The sequence below is a fragment of the Malaclemys terrapin genome, chromosome 1, assembly GCF_027887155.1.
Source record: "Malaclemys terrapin pileata isolate rMalTer1 chromosome 1, rMalTer1.hap1, whole genome shotgun sequence".
In the NCBI taxonomy this organism is placed as follows: domain Eukaryota; kingdom Metazoa; phylum Chordata; order Testudines; family Emydidae; genus Malaclemys; species Malaclemys terrapin.
Genome location: NC_071505.1, coordinates 347,301,351 through 347,309,060, shown reverse-complemented (window position 1 = coordinate 347,309,060; position 7,710 = coordinate 347,301,351). Strand labels below are relative to the sequence as shown.

Here is a 7,710-nt window from a genome sequence, read left to right as displayed (position 1 = left end):
CACTTTGTACTTACACCCCTGGATCCAGGCTTTCCTTAATTTGAGCTCCTCGATATTTACCACCCAACCAATGTTTCTATCAGCTCCAGACCTTGTCATCCATTCCCAAAGGAGTTGCACCCCGTGAGCCAGAGTGGAGTGCGGCATCTCACGTGTGTCGTGTCTGTTCACCATCTCATATGTTTTATTGACAGGACAGACGTTGATGTGAAACTTCTGGAGGATGCTCCTGCAGGGCAACCTGTCAGCTCCCAATGGCACAGGCTCTGATCCATCCGTGTTCTTCCTGACGGGCGTCCCGGGGCTGGAAGCTCTGCACCCCTGGATCTCCATCCCCTTCTGCTCTATGTTCACCGTGGCCCTTGTAGGAAACTGCACCCTCTTGTATGTTATCAAGACAGAGCCCTCCCTACACAAGCCCATGTTCTATTTCCTCGCAATGCTGGCCGTCATCGACCTGGTTTTATCCACCACCACCGTGCCGAAAATACTGAGCATCTTCTGGTTTAATTCCAGGGAGATCAGCTTTAACGCCTGCCTGGTGCAGATGTTTTTTCTTCACTCGTTCTCCACTCTGGAGTCTACTCTGCTGCTGGCCATGGCCTTCGACAGGTATGTGGCCATCTGAAACCCCCTGAGGTACGTCACCATCCTGACCAATTCAGTGATAGCAAAGATCGGGCTGGCGGTTTTGGCCCGGGCTGTTCTCCTAGTGCTTCCTCTGCCCTTCCTCCTCAGGAGGCTGCCCTACTGCGGGTCCCACGTCATCTCCCATTGCTACTGTGAGCACATGGCCGTGGTGAAGCTGGCCTGTGCTGACACCAGGTTCAATAACGTCTATGGGATCATCGTAACTGTCTTCATCGTGGGGCTGGATCTGATGTTTATCTCCCTATCGTATGTCAAGATCCTAAGGGCTGTCTTAAGTCTGGCATCCAAGGAAGAGCAGCTCAAGGCTTTCGGCACCTGTGTTTCCCACCTTTGTGCCATCTTAATAGTCTACACACCAGTGGTCCTCACCTCAACAATACACAGGTTCGGGCGCCATGTCACCCCGTACGTACACATCCTGCTGGCCAATTTTAACCTCCTCTTTCCTCCCATGATGAACCCCATCGTGTACGGTGTGAAAACCAAACAGATTCGTGACCGGGTGCTTCTCCTGTTCCGAGGGAAGAGCTTCTAGGCTGACCAGGAGGGGGCTGCTGAGTGATCAGGAAGCAGAGGATGCAGGAGAGGTTTTCTGAGTAACTTAGATGGCATGTTTGTGGGGGCTTTGTGTACGCTGGGACGGGAACTCCACCTCCGACGCACAGGGAGCAATACACCGTCCCCTACACAAGCTTAGGGCTGCTGGCCAGAAGGTGATCTTGGCCATGACCTTTTTCTCACTCGGCCCTGTGTGTGGAGTGTGAAGGAGTGTGAAGAGGAGTGTGAAAGCTCCTTGTACCTTCTCATGCTTTGCAGGAACATCTGGCCTTTATTACTGACACACCCAGCCACAGCCACAGAGGTGCATGCATCAGGAACAAATACTGTATCTGCCCCGATGTTCCATCAGATCTGAGATGCAGCAACACATCCTGGGCCATTTAGGCACCAGAATAAGTGCTTAGTGCTGGGCTCTTCTGTCCGAAACGTGCCACCATGGAAGCTGCTGGTGCCAACCTTTTCTATGGGAAATCTGGCCTTAGTTGTGGTGTCTGAACATTTGAGAGTCTGTCCCCAGTAGTTTAACCCTACCACACAGCAGCACAATGCACCAGGTCGAGAGAGAGGGGTGAGGAAAGGTGTATCTGCCTCAAAGAGCACTTCAAAAATCCCCAAATCCTTACCAGAGTGATCTCAGGCACAAAGTATTTAAAGTTCACTTTCTGATACTGACAATAAATTAATGAAATAGAGTATTGTGTGTGTGTGTGTTTAGGGCAACAAAAATGATTAGGGGTCTGGAGCACATGACTTATGAGGAGAGGCTGAGGGAACTGGGATTGTTTAGTCTCCAGAAGAGAAGAATGAGGGGGGATTTGATAGCAGCCTTCAACTACCTGAAGGGGGGTTCCAAAGAGGATGGAGCTCGGCTGTTCTCAGTGGTGGCAGATGACAGAACAAGGAGCAATGGTCTCAAGTTGCAGTGGGGGAGGTCCAGGTTGGATATCAGAAAAAACTATTTCACTAGGAGGGTGGTGAAACACTGGAATGGGTTACCTAGGGAGGTGGTGGAGTCTCCTTCCTTGGAGGTTTTTAAGTCCCGGCTTGACAAAGCCCTGGCTGGGATGATTTAGCTGGGAATTGGTCCTGCTTTGAGCAGGGGGTTGGACTAGATGACCTCTTGAGGTCCCTTCCAACTCTGATATTCTGTGATTCTGTGATTCTGTGTGTGTGTGTGTGTGTGTGTTAATGAAATACTTGGGAAAAAGTCTTGCTCTATTTTGCTATCACCTTTGTTCCTGTTGCCTAATATATGCTGGATAGCATATAGATATGTATCACATTAATAATATGTATTGTCTGCATAATATATATATACTAGTAGTATGCATTAACTACCAATAATATTAACTACAAATATTGTAGCAAAAGAACCAGATAAGTTAAAAAAAGAACTAGATAAGTTCATGGAGCATAGGTCCATCAATGGCTATTAGCCAGGGTGGGCAGGGATGGTGTCCCTAGCCTCTGTTTGCTAGAAGCTGGGAATGGGCGACAGCGGCTGGATCACTTGATTATGACCTGTTCTGTTCATTCCCTCTGGGACACCTGGCATTGGCCACTGTCGGAAGACAGGATATTGGGCTAGATGGACCTTTGGTCTCACCCACTATGGCCATTCTTATGTTCTTAACAGTGATATCACTGAAACAGCCTATGCCATAATCCTGTTCATTCACTTAAGCTTAGTATCCCATAATACCTTCATTTGGCACAAGCAGACATGAAACTTGTCAAAATGTGTGACTTGTCAAATCATATATAATAGCAGCTGAAATTTGTAACGGGGGAGCGCACCGTCAGTGTAAGGGGAATGCCACATAGCCCCACAGGCCGACTTTTTGGAGACTGGTATCATATTGAACCTTGTTCCTGTGCCGTATTAATAAACCTGCCTGACACTGGTTATTTGGGATCTTGAGTATGTTTCATAACAAAATAATGAACCAAAGTGTGGTCAAACGATACAATTTATCAACAATTCCAGACAGTTTGAATCACCACCCATAGATATCGCTGCAGAGATCCTATGGCCCATTTTCCCTGGAAAGCTTCTGATTTCTGGCACCCTGTGGGGTAGCATAACGAGAAATGGTCCCTCGGCCTCAACGACATAGCTCCTGCCTGAGGCCCTTTCCCCATAGTGCCAGGGGGCATGGGTGGAGTTTGTAGGTTTATGAGGGGCGCTGCCCCCAAACTGCACACATTGCTGGTGGGGGGGGCACAATTTAAAGGTTCAGCCGCCCCCCCCAGCCGCAAGGCACCCGGCACCGCCATGTACACCTGGGAAGGGGACAGCGGTGAGGAGTCCTGTGCCAGGAGCCAGCCCCAGACTCCCTGCTGGTGGGGTGGTGTCCAGTGATGGTCCCCGCCCAGGGCCAGAGGAGCCCAGCATCTCCGGCGGGTGGCAGAGGGCAAACCGGAGCTGCCAGGGGTGGGCGAGGAGAAGGGGCCGGCCCCGAGAGGAGGTGGTTGCCAGGGACTGGGGCTGGGCAGTGACACTCTCTTTCCATCTGGACAATGCCGTGATCTGGACCAACATAGGTAACAGCCGGGCCCGGCACGAGTGTGTCCCTCTGCCCAGCACTGGTGGCCCCTGCGTACTTCCCTCATTCCCGGGCTGGGGTGCCTGTGAGATGCACCAGGTTACTGGGGAGTGTCTGCGGCAGGGCTGCCAGGTGATGACAGGATTGTTGCCGGGTGTCTGGTTTTTGACCAGAATGTCCGGTCGAAAAGGGAAACTGTCAGTATTCAGTTAGGGGGCAGGGCCTCAGAGGAAGAGGAGTGGGGCAGTCCCGGTCCTGCCCCGAGCTCCTGGAGTCTGGGTGGTTTCCAGCCATGGTTACAAGGCCCCCACCCCGTTTGTGGACACCTACGCTTTAGCCACACTATGGCCATGGTTAAATTCCACCCCCCAGTCCCCGCATCCCTATGGAAGACTTGAACAAACACCAGGGCAGGTGCCCGGCCTCACGGGATGAGCAGTGTCCCCACAGTGGGCCCAGCACTGCAACCCTGGGGTAGGCATGGAATTTGTCCCTGAAGCATGGCCCCATTGTCCTGGCTGGAGCTGCCCCCCAAATATTGACGTCAAACTATACCTATGAAGGGGGCCCTTGTTCCTACCCAAAGAGGAAGTGGTAGCAGCTGCAATTGTGTAGTGTTGCTGCTTATGTTCCACCGCAGAGCTGGCTGCATGTCTGCAATGGGTGAGTGGGTCTGTCTAGAATTAGGTTTGGGGAGTTGTTCTGGATAAAAGAGGCCGTGCACATGTAAGATGTCATTATCCATCTCTTTCCCAAACCAGTTTTCATTTGTCTTCATAGTCAAGTCCAAGCAGAGCCCTAACACACAGGGTAAAGTCCTGCACATTGTGTGCGCATTTATTCACCTGCCCAATTTAGGTATGTAAATCCCCTGGTGCACACATCGGTTGAGGGGATTTGCACACTTTTTGTGGACGAATACAATATAGCCTACACTTCCATGCACTCTGCTGAGGGTTTGGCCCGCACTTTTTCATGTAGATGTCGATATGAACAGCCACCCAGGAGGAAAGACCCGGGTTATTCTACATTCCCCACTTGCTGTGACTCTCTAGGCTCCAAAACAAATGTGCCACTATAATGACCCAAGTCTCTCACCTCCCACCTGGGGAGTAAAGTCAGCAGGGGGTCATTAGGAGGTATAAATACTCTCACCCAGTTGATCCCGGCCGAGCGGAGAGTCCTGCAGTTTGTGTGTGACTTCAGCATGTGCTGAGAGGGAAGGAGACGCAGCCAGGGTTCAGGTGAGCTGGGGCAGTTTAGATTAAAGCTAATCCAGGATATTTCTAAATAGGAGATTTTTAAAGTAAATGTAAAACTTGGGGCAAAATCTGCTGTCAGTCACACTGGTGTAAACCTGGAATGATTCTGGATTTACCCCTGTATCAGTGAGAGCAGAGTGAGGCTGGTCATTTTGAAGGGAACTATTGAATTTAATCAAAAAACAAAGAGCCTAAAAAACGACAGTAAGAAACCATTGCATGTTCCAAAACATCAGGGGTATTCGGTTTACACACACACACAGCCATAGTTCTCGCCCCATGCACAACTGGATTGTAAGAGACTCTTTACTGTGTAACAAATTTATTTTGAGCTTATTTTGAGCTTATGCTGAAATAAATTTGTTAGTCTCTAAGGTGCCACAAGTCCTCCTGTTCTTTTTGCGGATACAGACTAACACGGCTGCTACTCTGAAACCTGTCTTTACTGTGTGTCTGTGTTATCATGGGAGATTTCAGTCTGGGGGACATATGTTTTGGAAGAGAAAAGTAGTGATTAGGACAGAGCAGTCCTATGAAACGAGCTCAATCACTTGCTAAACTGGGCTCACTTGAACAGCATGCAGTTGATTACAACTAAATGCGAGGTCCTGCATTGAGGAATCAAGACCGTAGATCACACTTACAGGATGGGGGACTATGTTTTAGAAAGCACTGACTCAAATAAGAACTTGGAGTGATGATGTATAACCAACTGTACATGAGGTCCCAGTGCAGTGTGGTGATGGAGAGAACAAATGCCCTCCTTGAAAGTATAAGCAGGGAAATATCAAGTGGATATAGAGAGGTCTGAGGCTTGGAGACACTGTTTCTACGTCCGGTGTCCACACTTCAAAAAGGTTGTTGACAGATTGAAAAGGGTTCAGAAAAGAGCTACAAGAATGATTTCAGAGCTGGAGAACATGGCTTATAGTCAGAGACTGAACAAGCTCGAGCTATTTAGTTTATCCGAGAGAAGGTTAAGAGGTGACTTGATCACAGTCTCTAAGTCCATAGAAGGGAAGAGATTTCTGACTGCAGAAGGTTCTTTAATCTAGCAGACAAAGGCAGAATGAGATCCAGTGACTGGGAACTGAGACTAGACAAATTGAGACTAGAAACAAGGTGCACATTCAAAGAGGAAGGCGAACTAACATTTGAAACAACTTAACTAGGGATGTGGTTGGATCGCCATCGCCTGAAGTCTTTAAATCAAGACTTGACGCCTTTCTCAGTGATACGCTCTAACTCCAAGAGACGTTATGGGCTTGAGGCAGAACTCACCTGGTGAAATTCTGTGGCCTGTGTTATTCAGGAGGTCAGAGCAGGTGATCAGAATGGTCCCTTCTTGCCTTAAAATCTATGACTCCATAATTATTTGATGACAATTTTTTCTCAGTTAATGAAATGATTAATAATTTTTCTACAACCTTTGATAAATATGGGCTGTAGCAGCTTGTAATATTTTCCCCTTTGTCAAAATGGTCTCTCCATCTCTGTTGATTTGGATTTTTATAGCATAAGATTTCTTCTCTCCATAGTCTGTTTTGACTACATGTGTGGGTAGGAATAGCTCAGTGGTTTGAGCCTTGGCCTGCTAAATCCAGTGTTGTGAGTTCAATGCTTGAGGGGGCAATTTAGGGAACTGGGGTTTTAAAAAAAAAAAAAAAAAAAAAACATGTGGGCATTTGTCCTCCTTTGAGCAGTGGGTTGGACTAGATGAGGTCCCTTCCAGCCCTGTGATTCTACAAATTTTGTCTGTTGTTCTGTTGCTCAGTCACACAGTTTTGTGAGGTCCCTTTGCAACTCTTTACAGTCTTCTTTGGAGTAATGTCTTGAGTAATTTTGTATCATCTGCAAATGTCACCACCTCACTGTTGACCCCCTTTTCCAAATCATTTATGACTACGTTGAACAGTACTGGTCTCAGTACAGATCCCTGGGAGGACACCACTATTTACCTCTCTCCATTCTGAAAACTGACCATTCATTCCTACCTTTTATTTCCTGTCTTTTAACCAGTTACTGACCCATGAGAGAACCTTCCCTCTTAGGCCATGACAACTTACTTTGCTTAAGAGCCTTTGGTGAGGAAACTTGTCAAAACCTTTCTGAAAGTCCAAGTACACTATAGCCACTGGATCACCCTTGTCCACATTTGTTGACCTCCTCAAAGAATTCTACTAGATTGGTGAGGGATGATTTCCTTTTACAGTAGCCAGGTTGACTCTTCCCCAACAAATCTTGTTCATGTCCGGTAATTCTGTTCTTTACTATCGTTTTAACCAATTTGCCTGGTTCTGGAGTTAGGCTCACTGGGCTGTAATTGCCAGGATCACCTCTGGAACCTTCTTTAAAAATTGGCATCACATTAGCTATCCTCTAGTCATCTGGTACAGAGGCTGATTTAAGTGATAGGTCACATACCACAGTTAGTAGTTCTGCAATTTGATATTTGAGTTCCTTCAGAATTCCTCGCTGAATCCCATCTGGTCCTGGTGACTTATTACTGTTTAATTTATCAGTTTGTTCCAAAATCTCTTCTTCTGACACCTGGGACAGTTCCTCAGATTTGTCACCTAAAAAGAACAGCTCAGTTATCCTGGAAGCCAGTGGGGAGTTCTTCCCCTGACTTCAATGGGAGCGGGATCAGACTCATAGTCTCTTTGGCTATGTCTACGCAGCGAGCGGCA

General features: G+C 47.8%; 1 pseudogene; it reads left to right on the top strand.

Annotated features, from left to right (window-relative positions):
- Positions 1–223: 223 nt before the first annotated feature.
- On the top strand, positions 224–1,186 carry LOC128832256 (olfactory receptor 52K1-like; annotated as a pseudogene).
- Positions 1,187–7,710: the final 6,524 nt, after the last annotated feature.